Source organism: Camelus dromedarius, chromosome 2 (assembly GCF_036321535.1).
Source record: "Camelus dromedarius isolate mCamDro1 chromosome 2, mCamDro1.pat, whole genome shotgun sequence".
In the NCBI taxonomy this organism is placed as follows: domain Eukaryota; kingdom Metazoa; phylum Chordata; class Mammalia; order Artiodactyla; family Camelidae; genus Camelus; species Camelus dromedarius.
In genome coordinates, this window is record NC_087437.1 from 30,776,548 (window position 1) to 30,791,437 (window position 14,890).

Sequence of the window (14,890 nt, forward strand, 5' to 3'; positions counted from 1 at the left end):
GGGACAGTTATAATGTGGGAACTCTTTAAATCAAATTTTCATCTTTAAGTTTTTCTGACCACCTCGTTACTGGGATTCCAGCTACACCTGTATTAGAGCTGATTCAGGATCACAAATTCTCAGGACCAAATAATCAAGATCTGCTCAGAATCAAGATTTTTGATAGGTGATTTTCTTTACAGTCTTATAGGGTTGGAAAGAGGGTAAGTAACTGCTTTATTTTTGTTTCTGCTTTTATTCCAATACACCCTCGTGATGAGGGAGAAGCATTCTGAAGACCTAGGCTTATAAAGGGTCCCTCTCAGACTTCTTACCTTATCTCTTGTTGTCCCTGTGCCCTCAGGCCATGAAAACAGAAGTTCAAGTTAACCCGGTTTGGCAACTGTCCTCAAGACAAAAAGCCAGCTTCACTGTTCAGTAGACCCCTCTTCACTTAGCATTTGGCCTGAATATTCATTACTTTTTTACAGGTCCATTGCATTTAAGAAAATCATCGTTCTATTGTACCCAACACTTTTAAATAGTTTCAGTAGGAGTACTGGTGACCTATTTTGCTAGACACAGTATTCAATTCTGGGAATTCATATTGAAAGCCACAGAACCTTGCAGTCTGACAGCCAAATCAGGACCTGATCTAGCCCCAAAGCGTACTAGCTCCCTGCCTGCTACTTTGTAAAAACTGCTGATACATTTTAGTACCTCCTATGTGCCAGGTGTTGTGGTAAATGTTTTACAAGTATTACTTTATTTCCTCTTTACAACAATCCTAAAAGCTAGGTAGAATTACCCCCATTTTACAGATAGAGAAACTTAAGTACAGAGAGGTTAAGTAATTACCTAAGGTCCACAGCTGTCAAGTATCAGCACTGGTATTTGACCTAAATAAAAATCTAACTCCAATGATTGCACTTTTAAGGTCTATGTAATTTTGCTACCTAATAATGAATATAAGAGGTGAATCTTTCTTTTTCTCTAAAAAGAATGAGAGAGAGAGAGGAAGAGAGAGGGAGAGAACACACTACTAGGAGTGGCAGAGCCAGTAGTGGGATCTGGACTTTCCAATGTACAATCCTTTCCAATTCCCTATGCTCATGTCAGGGTTGGCATATTTTCACCATTCATATATTCCATCATTTTTTAAGTGGGCACAAAGTGCAAACTGGAAATTAAAACTACACTGGAAAAAAAAAAAAAAAACCAACACCCAAAGGAATGACTGCTTGGTAATTAGATTTCAACTTTTGGTGGCTGTCAGTCTTGAAATCCAGCCCAATATTAACACCTTGGATCACGTTCAAAGACTCTTCCTGAAGAAACACTACCAGCAGACTTTTTTTTTTTCACAATTCTGGTTTTCATCTACTTACGTGTAGGTCTAACATCCTTGATTTATATTAATTGCCTCTAAACCAATGATTCCCATGCTTTTTAAATATTAGAAATGTATTTCAGAATAGCTCCACCCCAATTTCGATACCTACACAAGGTTGCCAAAAATTCAGATGCAGAGAGGACAACCCCCAGAGAAGGGTAGATCTACTAGTTTTCCTGAGTTCATCTTACCCTCTCTCCTGCCCACATCCCCACACACCAGTGAGACGAGGGGGCTTACCACGGGGAATGTGTTATATTCCCATCTTTGCCTGCATTCCCTACCCCTTCCATCAATAACGGCAGCTCTAACAAGAGATCTGCCCTTCAACTGGGCAATTAAACCTCCAGTCCACAACTTCTCTCCTTCCCAACCACACAGCAGGGTACAGAGGGTAAGTGCCTCCCCTTTTTGTGCTCAAAAATAGGAGTTCAGGAGCCCATGAGGTGAAAAAGGCTCTAACTGCCCCCAATTTATGAATAAATAACCCACAAGGATGCTCTGGGCCCTACTACAGGCGCTGTGAGTACTGAGGGGATGGAGAGATGCCTAAACACCTTCCCAGTCATCAAGAAGCCAATGATCTCAATGAGAGAACAATGCACAGATAGAAACAAAAGGTTTATACAAAACTTGCACCAAAAATGGCAGAATGTATGCTAGATGGCCAATGAAGCATACTGTAAGAGTTCAAAGAGAGGAAACCAAGGCTGTCAGGGAAGAGTTCCTGGAGGGTGGGAAGATAGAACCAGATCTCGAGAGAGAGAAGTACGTTTATAAGGGAAAATGAGAAGGGAGGGGAGTGAGCAGGGCAGTTTAGGAGGAAGGCACTGTAGGTGCCCAAAATACCACTCTCAGTTATCAAGGTAAAATTTACTAATGTACATTATTCACATATTGTTTAAATACAATGTAATGTAACAAAGTATACATAAGGAATTTGTCAAAAGTAACATTTCACCAATAATGCCTAAACATAAATTATTCAGAATGTAAATCTTGAGATAGATCTCTCTTTTAAAAGGATAGTAGTGATCATAAAGACAGTAACTCTGCAAAGATTTTAGCCTAAGATAATGGTGGTAAAGGTAAAAAATCAAGTTTAGTTTCTCTAAAGCCAGCAGGGATGTTAACCTTCTAACTGTTCAATAGAGAACTTATATCAATGCAAATATAAGAATATCAGAAAAAAATAAAGATCATAAAAAGGAAATACAAAAGGTCCTTAAAGCAGTAAGCCCCTTAAAGCCCCATCTCCTCCTAATTTGGTCACAAAAATTCTCAAGCTCAAAAGATCATCAAAAAATTTTAAATTGTGGCAACTCTGCTTTGTTTTTCATGTGCTGAATCCTTAATTTTCAAGAAGCTCTGGGGAGAAAAATCAGAAGCTGATGGAGGTAACCCAAGTTCAATGTACCCAACACACTTCACGTTAACTTACTCTCTTCAATCTTATAAGTTCTTGATTCTTTAAGGCTAACTAATAAACAGCCCATTTGAAATTGCCATCTGAAGAAAGTGTCATAGAAAGCGTTAATAAGACAAAATAGGGAGATAAAACCAAACCAATAGGGAGTATTACAAATTCCTCAGATTAAATTTATAGTGTGGGTTTTGGTAGGTTTTTTTTTTTTTCTTAAACTAGTGCAAAAAAGATATAGATACAGCAGCACTATTTACAATAGCCAAGACATGGAGACAGCCTAAATGTCCATCAACAGATGACTGGATAAAGAAGATGTGGTATATTTATACAATGGAATACTATTCAGCCATAAAAACAACAACATAACGCCATTTGCAGCAACATGGATGTTCCTGGAGAATGTCATTCTAAGTGACATAAGCCAGAAAGAGAAAGGAAAATACTGTATGAGATCGCTCATATGTGGAATCTAAAAAAATAATAATAATAAATGAGTACAAAACAGAAACAGACTCATAGACATAGAATACAAACTTGTGGTTGCCAAGGGGGCAGGGAGTGGGAGGGGACAGACTGGGATTTCAAAATGTAGAATAGATAAACAAGATTATACTGTATAGCACAGGGAAATATATACAAGATCTTGTGGTGGCTCACAGCGGAAAAAAAAAATGTGACAATGAATATACGTATGTTCATGTATAACTGAAAAATTGTGCTCTACACTGGAATTTGACACAACATTGTAAATGACTATAACTCAATAAAAAAAAAACTTAAAAAAAAGATTATAAATACAGTAATGAACTCCTGGTTATTTGCCCCTGGCCTACCTATTTTCTTCTATTGCATTCTGTTGCATAGTTTCCTTCCTTTGAATACCTAATATGTTCACGCTAAAATCATGGGAGCTGGAGTGAGACAGAATATTCTAGTGGCCAGGACCTGGTTCACTGCTACCCTCAGCATCCTCCATTACTCCAATAGAATCTTGTCCACATTCATGGAAGAGCAGGGATCCCAGAGTGTCCAAACAGCATCAGAACCCACCGAAGTCTGAATGCTCAACATATCTTCTTTCCTTCAGTAATGCTGGGACACGAGAACCTATGCAGCCACAAGAGCCATAAGGAATTCAAGACAGCTTCAGTTCCAGGGAGTGGGAACCAAGCAGTGCTACCGCCAAGCCCAAGGTTGACACCATCCTGCCAGGACTGGAGATGCTTTTGGGTACCAAAGGCATCAGCTCTCCTAGACCTGGGGGGGATGAGTGAAATGTTGAGACTTGGAAGAAGTGTGAAAAGGAACTAAAAGCCTATTATTTAAGAAAAGTAAGTGTACTGACTTCGATCCTCTATCATGCAGTGGTTCACTTGCTTCTTCAAAATTGATTTTTTAATCTCTACTAGAAAAAAATGAAGTGACACCTTCTACTCTGAGGCTCTGCTCAAAATAGAAATTTGTAAAGATCACCTGTAAGTGAATATGAGAAAGTTTTATCTATACCAAGATGCTAATTTTTTTACCTATCAGATTAGCAAAAGTCAGAAAGTTTGATGACAAACTGTGTCAGTGAGGGTATGGAGAAATCATCACATAATACACTTCTGATAAGAGTATGAACTGTACAAATTCTGTGGAGGCCAATTTGACAATATTTATCAAAATTACAAATGTAAATACCTTTGCCTTGGCGATCCCACTTCCAAAAAAATATCTTACACACTTGAACATGTGCAAACTATGTGAATATAGGGTTATTTACTGCACTGTTGTTTTCAAAAGATCGGAAGCAGCCTAAATGCCCATTAATTCAGTTAAATTTTAATTTATCCATACAATAGAAAATATGTAGCTATTTAAAAAAAAAAAGTATCCAGAATAGTCACCACAATATTAAAGAACAAAGCTGAAGATTGACACAATCCAACTTCAAGACTTACTATAAAGCTGCAGTAATCAAGACAGTGTGGTACTGAAGAAAGAACAGATAAATAGATCAATGGCACAGAGTGGACAGCCCAGAAATAGACCCACATAAACAGCATCAACTGATCTTTGACAAAGGAGCAAAGGCAATACCACAGAACAAAGACGGTCTTTTCAACCAATTGTGCTGGAACAACTGGACATCTACATGCAAAAACAAAACAAAAAAATCTAGACCTCAACCTTACACCTTTCACAAAAATCAACTCAAAATGAGTCACAAACATAAATGTGAATCACAAAACTGTAAAATTCCTAGAAGACAATGTAAGATAATGTAAGAGAAAATGTAGATGATCTTGGGCACGGTGATGACATTTTAGATACAACACCAAAGGGATGAGAAACAAAGAACTGATAAGCTGAACCTCATTAAAATTTAAAACTTCTGCTCTGTGAAAGACAGTATCAACAGAATGAGAAGACAAGCCACAGACTAGGAGAGAATATTTGTAAATGACATCTGATAAAGGACTGTTATCCACCATATACACAGAATTCTTCAAATTTAAAACTCAGTTATAAAATTAAAAAAAAAACCTGATTAAAACCTGAGCCAGAAATCTTAACAGACACAACCCCAAAGAAGATAAACAGATAACAAGAAAGCATTTTATGAAAAGATGCTCTCCATCATGTATCATCAGGAAATGCAAATTAGAACAAGATACTACAATAGACCTCTTAGAAAAGCCAAAATCCAGAATGCTAACACCATCAAATGCTGCTTAGGATGTGAAGCAACAGGAATTCTCCTGCATCACTGGTGGGAATTTAAAATGGTACAGCCACTTTGGAAAATTGTCTGGCAGTTTCTTACAAAACAAAACATATTCTTACTAAACTATCCAGCAATTGGACTCCTTGGTATTTACCCAAAGGGGTTGAAAACTTATGTGCACACAAAAACCTACATATGAATATGTGTAGCAGCTTTATTAATTGCCAAAACTTGGAAGTAACCAAGATGTCCTGCAGTAGGTGAATGGATAAATAAACTGTGGTACATCCAGGCAATGGAATATTATTTGGCACTAAAAAGAAATAAAGTATTAAGCCCTGGAGGAAACTTTTCACATTATTAAATGAAAAAAGCCTATCTGGAAAGGCTACATAACATGATTCCAACTGTAGGACATTCTGGAAAAGGCAAAACTATGGAGACAATGAAAAGATCAATGTTGCCTGAGGTTGAAGAGTAGGAAAGAGATGAATAGGCAGAGCACAGGATTTTTAGGGCAATGAAAACAAAGTGTATGACACCATATGATGGAGACAGGTCATTATACATTTGTCCAAGCCCAGAGAATGCCCAACACGAAGAGTTAACAGTGGTGTAAACCATGTACTTAAATGACTATGATGAGTCAGTGTAGGATCATCAACTGGAACAGATGTACCGCTCTGCTGAAGGATGTTGATAATGGGGAGTCTGTGCAAGTGTGCAGGGCAGGGAGTATATGGGAAAGTTTCTATACCTTCCCCTCAATTTTGCTGTGAAACTAAAATTGCTTTTAAAAAATAAAGTTAAAAGAATTAAGAAGCTCTATATGCTGATATGGAATGATATACAAAATACAGTTACAAGAAAAATGTGCAGAATCATATGAATAGTGCATTACCATTTGATTTTTTTTAAAGCATCCATATGTATTTGCTTGTGTATATATATAGAGATATATATATAGATATATATATATATCTTTCTGAAAAATTACAAAAGAAACTAACAGTACTATTGGTCTTTTGGAGAAAGAACTGGATGGCTGAGGGACAGAGGTGTGAGAGAATTTTCACTAAATGTCCTTTAGCCTACAAAAAAAATTCAAGCATGAGAATGTATGATCTATTCAGTTACTCTTTTCTAACAAAAGTAACATAGCAAGAAGAAGAATTCTGTGAGGTTTTTACTTCACCAAATCTGAGATGAGATGTTTTCAAGAAAGTGCTGAAAACTGATCCTGACTTGTGTCGTTGTTTTTGATTGAAACTTGGACGCTAAATAATAGATTTCACATTTCTCTCTTTTGAAGAGTGAAAAAGAAGTTGGTACACAGTTTGTGTTCACTCTCTTCCAAGGGTGCATTTTAACAGTTTACCCAGCAAACAGAAAAATTCTTCCAATTCACAGGCTATTTCAAATGAGAAAACCATGGTTCAGGATAAAACATTTGGATGCAATTCTATTTTTCCGTTTTCAATTTGAGAAGACAAGATCTATCTGACATTCACACACTCACATTAATACACCGCTCCAGAAAATAAAATAATCACATTACAGGGAAGAAAAACAAGGGGTGGGGGAACTTTCTAGCCTTGTCTCCAGAAACACCCTGACAGCATAAGACAGATTCAGTGGCTCAGGAGTGGGACAGGTCTGACTCCCATTGGCCTCCTGAGTCTGGTTGCAGCCAATAGCTGACGTTTTCTGAACGGGAAGAAAACTATGAAAATTCAAAAACAAACAAAAAAACACCTCCCCAACCCCTGTTATCGAAATCCAGAAGAGCTTAAAGAACACTGCTTTTAAAAGTTATTAAATACGAAAAAAAAAAAACGATTACTAAATACAAAAAAAGGATTAGTAAATGTGAACTTCAGTGAGACTTAAAAAGATGGTAAAAAAGATAGTTTCTTTAAAGTTGCTTCCCAGTTTCCTATTTCTACCACTTAGGAGCCAGGAGGTGGTTACTTACTTCTTTATTATTGAAACCCAAATATTTTTGTTTAACTTTAATTTTACTTATTAAGTTTCAAAATCCAAAGGCATTAAAGGGTATACAATGAACAGTTTACCTCTGGTATCTGTCTCCCAGCAATCAACATTATTAGTTTCTAGTGTACCCTCCCTGGGATATTCTATATGCAGACAGGAAAACTTCCTTTTTTCCCTTAACCCTCCTTTTCTTTGTTTTATCCAAATGGTTGTACGGAAACAAAAGTCTTTAAACTGAAATAAAAGTTAAAGGGTCTTTACATAATCCTGACTCCTTTTTCTATAAAGAAATCTCATTTTTTTTTTTAATTTCTTTTCAATGATTCCCATATCACTCAAAGTTAAGAAACAGTTGTTTGGCAAAAAAGAAATAGGTGGTCTAGAAAATCAAATTACATACAATTACACAGCAAATCAACTCACTTAACTCCTGGTCCAGTATTCTGACCTTCGAAAAAACTGTATTGATTTTCAAAGTTCCCACCAGGGGTAGTTTTGCAGAGGTCCCGTTAGCACTCCAGGGAGACCTGTTTCAAGGTCCAGAGGCTCCTTCAGTTAAATTCAAGAGCAAGAGAAGAGGGAAGTGGGAAGCAGAATTCAAATGTTTGGTTCTTGTGGACTAGCAACAAGGAAGTGAAGGCAGATGAAAGAGAAACCATGATTCCCTTAGATCAGTTAATCAGTAACTCACATGTGATCGCACCAAACTAGATCTTTCTGCCCTCCAGAGGCAACTTAGTAGCTAATGCACGGGCACCTGAACAGCTGGACAGGTTAAGTCCCTTGCTAATCTCAAAAGAACGAGCCACAGAGAAGAGAGGATGCTAGTAGGTAAGACACAGAGAAACTCACAAAGAGAGAAATCCAGTGCACGCTCCAGGGTCCTAGGCAGTGCCTGACCAAGGCTGGACTGAATTCCAAAGTGGAGTCCATCATCCATTCTTCCCAAACCCTCAACCTTTTCTTCTCCCTTGGCGTCAGAGACATAGGAAGGAAAGAAGGCCCAGGAGAGAAGTGTGCTTTTAAGGCGTGGTGTGCTAATAAGGTCACTAGACCATGTCTGCTGGCAACGGCAAGGTTCAAGTCCCAACTTGGCTGTGTGAGTGTAAATATTTCTGAGCCTCTGTTTCTTCATGGGTAAACTAGCTCAAATTTACTGCAAATCTGGAACCAGCTCAGGAGTCTCAACACCATGGCCAGAGCAGTTGTGAGAGCACCAGAGCTCCAGCTTCTGGCCTAGGTTTAGAAATTTTCAGCAACTGTCCAACATTACAGAAAGACACCATCTGACTCTACCCAGCAGTAAGCCATTCTATTTCAAGAAAAGTAAGTGAGCAAAGTTTATATAAGATCAAATCAATATTTAAGTCTTGGGATACCAGAAAACACACATTAAAATCATGAGGGGTCCTTAAACTCAGGGCAATTTGACAACAAACTCCAAGTGATAAGTGGGCCACTTTGATGTGGAAAAGCATTTGCAGAAGAGAATCTAAACACCACTCACTTCTAAACAAATAGCCAACACAGTTTATAAACAAAGTCTTGAATGTTTTTCTGGAACCAGGCCTGAATTTATAACCTCCTCAACTCCATCTAGGGAACACAGCTTCTCCACTCACCAAAAATCTAATCAGAACAACTTCCAAATGTCTGTATTTTGAATGGCATGGTGAATTTGAAAAGAAAACCAACTCAATGTTTTCTATAATTTTAGCTTTGCTTTTCTGAGTGGGAACATGTTGTGTTAGAGCATGGAGGAGGCAGACAGTTCAAATTCCAAGACAATTCCATCCTCACTTAGATCTTGGGCAAGAAACTAATCTCTAGGAACATGGGATTATAATTCCTGAATCTCTTAATTTTTATGAGTTTTAAATAAACCTAAAGTAAATGCCCACACCCATGGTTGGAATATATTACTGTTCATATCCTTCTTTTCTTCCAGAACACCTTGTTTAAGATATTTACTGGACAGTAACCAGAAAAGCTGTTCTGCCTTGTATTAAATCCTAATCATGGCAGAATTCCTCAGGCCAAAATACAAACTGAGAGAGATCTCTTTTGCAGTTATGCATAGGAACCATGTATGTTCCCATGATATACAGGTGCGTATAACCAAATGTCTCATCAGGAGAGGCCTACTGTCAGTTCCACTCAGGGAAATTAGACTAAGCCATGAAACATTGCTGATGTTTGACCATTTTATAATTACAACTCTAGGAATTTCCCATCGTTACAGATACCAAAATCTAGAGCAAGGGTTTCACGTCTGCCCTCCCTAGACTTCTTGGAAGCAGCAGGATCATTTGAAATTAGAATATGTTCATCCCAGTTCTTTCATTTATTAGCTGTGTGACTTTAAGAAAATCATTTAGCAACCTTGGGCCCTGGTTTCCTGATTTATGTAAGGTACATGGTAGGGGTATTTTCCTGCTCTGTAATTTTATGAGATTTAATGAGGCACAAGCGTTTAGTTTAGTGCATTGAAAATGCAGACTTGGTGAGAATTTTTTTTTCAACTTTGCTATTAAAGTTTTCTTAGTTGTCCCTTCCTTATCCATCCTGCCCTCTTTCCTTTGAAGCACACAAGACAGAGACCGTGATGATAATAACACAAAGCTGTGTAAACTTCTTCACGGGCTTCTTAAAATGCACTTCTAATTCGGTACACCGACCAGTGGTGCTGGATTTCTCCTTAAATAAAAATGGTCACGGGTGTCAAAGAGATGTGAGTGAGTGTCCAGTGAACTGTGTCTAAATGATTTTCCTTGTGAGCAAAGCCAGCCTGGGATAAGCCCCTGCTAGTGAGGAGACAGAACATGCTTCCCAGGCCGAGGAGGCATTGTTCGAAGTAATGAGTTCTGCACCACTTGGGCCACAATTCACAGCTGAGTCGGATTTTCCGAGACAAAGAGCAATAACCAAATTGGGATGCTCTTCAGCAAGCTTCTCCCAGCTGATAATTATAAGTAGACTCATGAGGTGGTGAAGGAAAGGAGGCTACGTTCTCCCTAATCTGCTGTGTCTTAACCGTGTCCTAGGAATGACAAGAGGAAACGTTTCTCAACCTTGGTCAATATTATGCCAGGGGTTTGTCACGGCTGTAATGGATTTCAATAGAGTCTAAACTTACGAAAAACGCTGAGAAATTATTCCAGCTCAAAAGTTAAAATGTTTAAATACCCTACTGTATTCTTTTTATCCAACTATCATAATTTTATATCCCCACTCCCTTTTCTTTTTTGCTCAGAGAAATTATAGTCATGATCCCTCAAGCATGCAGACCGACACTATTCTTTGAAGGGAGCTGCAGGAGGTTTATGATGTCATGAAACACGGAGCCAGAACAAAGGACTACTGAATCACTCACCTTATCTTCATCTAAGAAACGTGAGAATTCCAGGGTTTCTGTTCCTCCCCAACTCAGAGCTGTACTTCCAAGACTGCAGGTTTTAGGGCTGACTCTCTACTACGAAAATGTAAGAAAATACCTGCCACAATGCTTCTTAGCGTATATAGAGAATCTTATCTAAAATGCTTAAAAACAACGTTCAGGGTTTTTAAAATCAAAGTTTAAGCAATTTGTTCCTGAATCTAGATGTCTGAGTGCCTGGCACTTCATCAACTGCTTTCCTTAAGAGAACCACAGATATTATCTTTACCCTGAAAACCTGAAACAGTACTAGAATTATTTCAGAACTCACAACGCTTGGTTCATTGAAATCTAGATTTCTTTAGATCTTATATATAACTAGTTTTCAACATGTATTTATTGACTAAATGAATAAATTAAGAAAACATGTAAGCATTTTCCCAGTATAGTACCCTAACATAAAGTAACTTTACCTATTCTATTTTTATAATTCTACCCTTATAGTTATTGAGAAGCTTGATCCTAAAAATAAGTTTCACTGATGTTCATGTGAGAAAATGTATCAAACAGAAGCAATGACTGCGGCAGCTTTTATGAAGAAATCTGGTGAAGCTATAAATCCTGGCTCTGCCCATCAACCTTCCCTCCCTTTGTCTCATCCCACTGCCTCTCCTCAGCGTTCCCCCAAGCACTGCCAATCTCATTATCCCATGATCTGCTAAACTGCAGTTTACCTCCTGGAACCAGCAGAAACACATGTCACTGAGAATTAGGGAATTGGAGCCAGTTACAAGCCACCAAGTAGGGTCACAAAGTATCTGAACCTGAAAATTAAGTTTTTCTATTTTTTTATTTATGAAAAAAGAAAAAACCTTAATTGGCCATTTTTAAACATTTCAGCTAGATGGATTGCATAATGTCTCGGCTTTTATAATGAATGGGATGGGAGAGAGAACTTTAACAGCATGTTATTTGCTAATCATCTGGAAAGTAATATTATGTTGACCTCATTTGCTGATGGTGGAAGGATACTGTCTGAAAATTACCACTAATCAACATTTACTGTACTTGAAGGCAAATTATTTAAAAATAGGATACTGCAAGACAGTACTCACATATTACTTTATCTATTTTTATGCCACACTTTATCCCAGGAAGAATAACTCCGTTTTAAACTTTCACTAGCAGTTACACTAATTTTAACCAACATTTATTTAACAGCAACAAGGTGTACCAATCATGCTGCCAAATATTGATACACCCTAAGAAAAAGCGAGCAAAGAAGCAACAGCTCCTTCTACATACCCCTTGAGTTATGTATCCTTGCCAAATGCTAACCTGTGCGTAAACAAATGGGATTTTAAAAGGGGGATAGAGCTGTCCAGACACAATTTTAAGAAAAGGAAAATGACTCAACAGAAAGCTTGAGGAATCTGACTAGCTCCTGTTAAGGTTTCTTGAGACATTCCCTGCAGAAGATTAATCCCCTAAGTGATCAAAACGCCGTCGCAACTGGAAAAACAATCACTTCTTCTGGGAAAGCCTTTGTTTCTTTTCATTGGCATTTTACTTTGGTCCATTTTGGAGCGCATCTCGTTTTCATTAACAAGCCAAAAGGAGGACACAGGTGTTGCCAGTTTGTACACGCCGGGCTTTTCACCTGCGGTAAGGCGGCACAGGTCTGTCCCCTTAATGCTCAAGAGCCAGCACCTGGCCGATTTTTTTTTTACGGCCTCACCAGGAAGTAAATATATTTTATTCGTCCCCACTTTCATGGGCTAGAAGAGGGAGGAAAAATTCTCAAATGCTGCCCCAAAAAGCAATTTCTCACCTTCGTCTATGATCAAAGTGGTATTGTGTGGGAGGTGGGAGAGGTCTTTAAAATTTTAGTTGGTTACTATTTTAATGCTGAACTCCTAATTTCAAAATGAGATCATAAACTTATTCCGAGTTACAAACAAAGAAAATGTCTGGGGGATCGGGGGATACGCGCCACAGACGCTCAACTGGGAACAGGGCTTCGGGGGGCACTCCGGGCGGCGTCTCAGACTCGCGGCGCCGTCGCCATGGGAACCCCGCGCAGGCGCGGAGCGCGCCGCCAAATGGCCGGGACCTGCCCCCCACCCCCTCGCGCCGCTCCGGTGCCCCTCGTTTATTCCAGGAAAGGGCAATGGAGTAAATCCTCCTCGAACTGAGAGCACCTGGTCTTCTCTCCCTGAGAGGTTCCTGAGTGGGGTCACCGGGCGCAGGAAGAACCGTGAGACTGCAAGTGTAATGGACACCGCACTCCCCTTGCTGGGAAAAGAGGACCTGCTCTCTCTGCGGCGTCTCGCGGTCAGAAACCAGTCCCGGGGGTCCCGTGTGGGAGTGGAGCCTCCTACAGAGAGCCATGCTTTACCCTACACGGGGCGCAAACCCCACTCACCAAAAGAGACTCGAGGATTCAGTTCTGGCGAGGGCTCACACATCCACATCCTTTAGAATTACGGTACCCCAAGACCAGCCGTGGTCCAGTTCTCCGCACAGGGGTTTGGGGAATTCCTACTCACACCACCACTCGAGAGCGTGTGCCGGCCGGAAACACCTGGACTGCTGTACCAGTCCTCTTTTTCTTTCTCGTTCCTCCCCAGTCCCCCAAAATCACTGACCTGTTCAACTTTGAGCTTTCGCAGATGAAGTATTCTTCAGAGTCCCGGACAGAGGGGCAACCTCCAAAGTGCCGGCGTGATGAGTTATTAGCTCCTGCTACTCGAACTCCAAAACCGTGTCGAGGGGCAGGAAAGCCCCCCAGAGGAGCTCTTCTCCACACCAGCCTGCAGAAAACCCCGAGACGGGCTGGGCAGAGTGGGGCGCCACCACCACAACCTGCTTTCTCATTCAAATCCTCACGCTCACTCTGGAGCCCCCTCCCTCCCAGCCCCGCAGCTCCCTCGGAAATCAGGAACTGGAGCTGGGGAGAGTGGACTGGAGTTACCGCCACCTTCCACTGGGTGTCCGGGGCCGAGCTCTGCGCCTACACCTCCTCAGAGGGCAGGCAAGGGCCAGAAGCACTGGGAATGAAGTCTCCCTCCACCCGCCCCCTCGCTCAAGTTTCAAAGGTTCCCAAACTCAGGGAAACCCCCTTGATACTCAGTTTGGGGCTGTGCTCCAGACAGCGTCTGTGGTGGAGAGGTAAAGGAGTTTGGCAAAACAAAGTTGGAGAGGAAGGGCGCAGAGATTGTGTGCAGTTTGCCCCAAAGTAAAAAGTTCCAGAACCACATCTTAAAGGAAATTCCGAACTGCCCATCTTATTTCGCCTCCTGTTTTTTTTAGCATTCTAAGAAAACAGCATCTATTATGCTGTTAAAACCAATGAGATCTGCTTCGAGTAGAGTGCAGCTAACACTGAGAAAGGGGGAGGTATTTAACACCCTGCTTTTATTCTTCCCCCTTCCCCATCCACCCCCCGCCCCGTCTTTCTCCAGGTGCTTCTCCTAAGCATTAACAGGCCATTCAATCAGATAAATTGGTGGCAGGTGGACTCAAGCGGCCATCGTGCGATGACGTGGAGTCACGGCCCTGGCAGAGGAAAGCTTGCACACAGTTGGCACTCAAATGATGCTGAAACGATGAAATCTAGTCTTCGTCCTAACGTGGCGAGTGACCAAGTTGGTGCGGCTGCTGGAACGCGGACAACCGCTGGCCCAGGCAGCAGCGGTGTGATCCGGCTTCGGGATTCCAGGATTTGCATTTATCAGCCTTCATTCAACCTGCCCTATTGTTAGTTCAAAGCCTGGCTGGGAGGGACTGGGAGACGCTGCTCTTCACTCACCTTCAGTTTAAAATTCTCCACCAATAAGAAGGTCCTAGAAAAGCTGGCAGCTTGGAGTTGGCAGGGATTTTCTGGGCTTAGTGACAACATAAACTAAAGTCATTTTCTTTTTCAAGCGTGAATTTGCTCAGGAAGTTACAAATGAGTGCTGGGGCTCTGAGAACCCGTCCTGGCTGCCCGTCAGCTTTGACGGACAGTTG

General features: G+C 40.5%; 1 protein-coding gene across 1 annotated transcript in view; it reads right to left on the bottom strand.

The window, feature by feature from the left end:
- LOC135322634 (1-phosphatidylinositol 4,5-bisphosphate phosphodiesterase eta-1-like) overlaps window positions 1-13,743 on the bottom strand; it is a 113,540-nt gene extending 99,797 nt beyond the window's left edge. Inside the window, exon 1 of the mRNA XM_064492178.1 lies at window positions 13,528-13,743. The gene's annotated coding sequence lies outside the window, so the exon portion shown is untranslated. The remainder of the gene's footprint in view (window positions 1-13,527) is intronic.
- Between the last annotated feature and the right edge of the window lie 1,147 nt (window positions 13,744-14,890).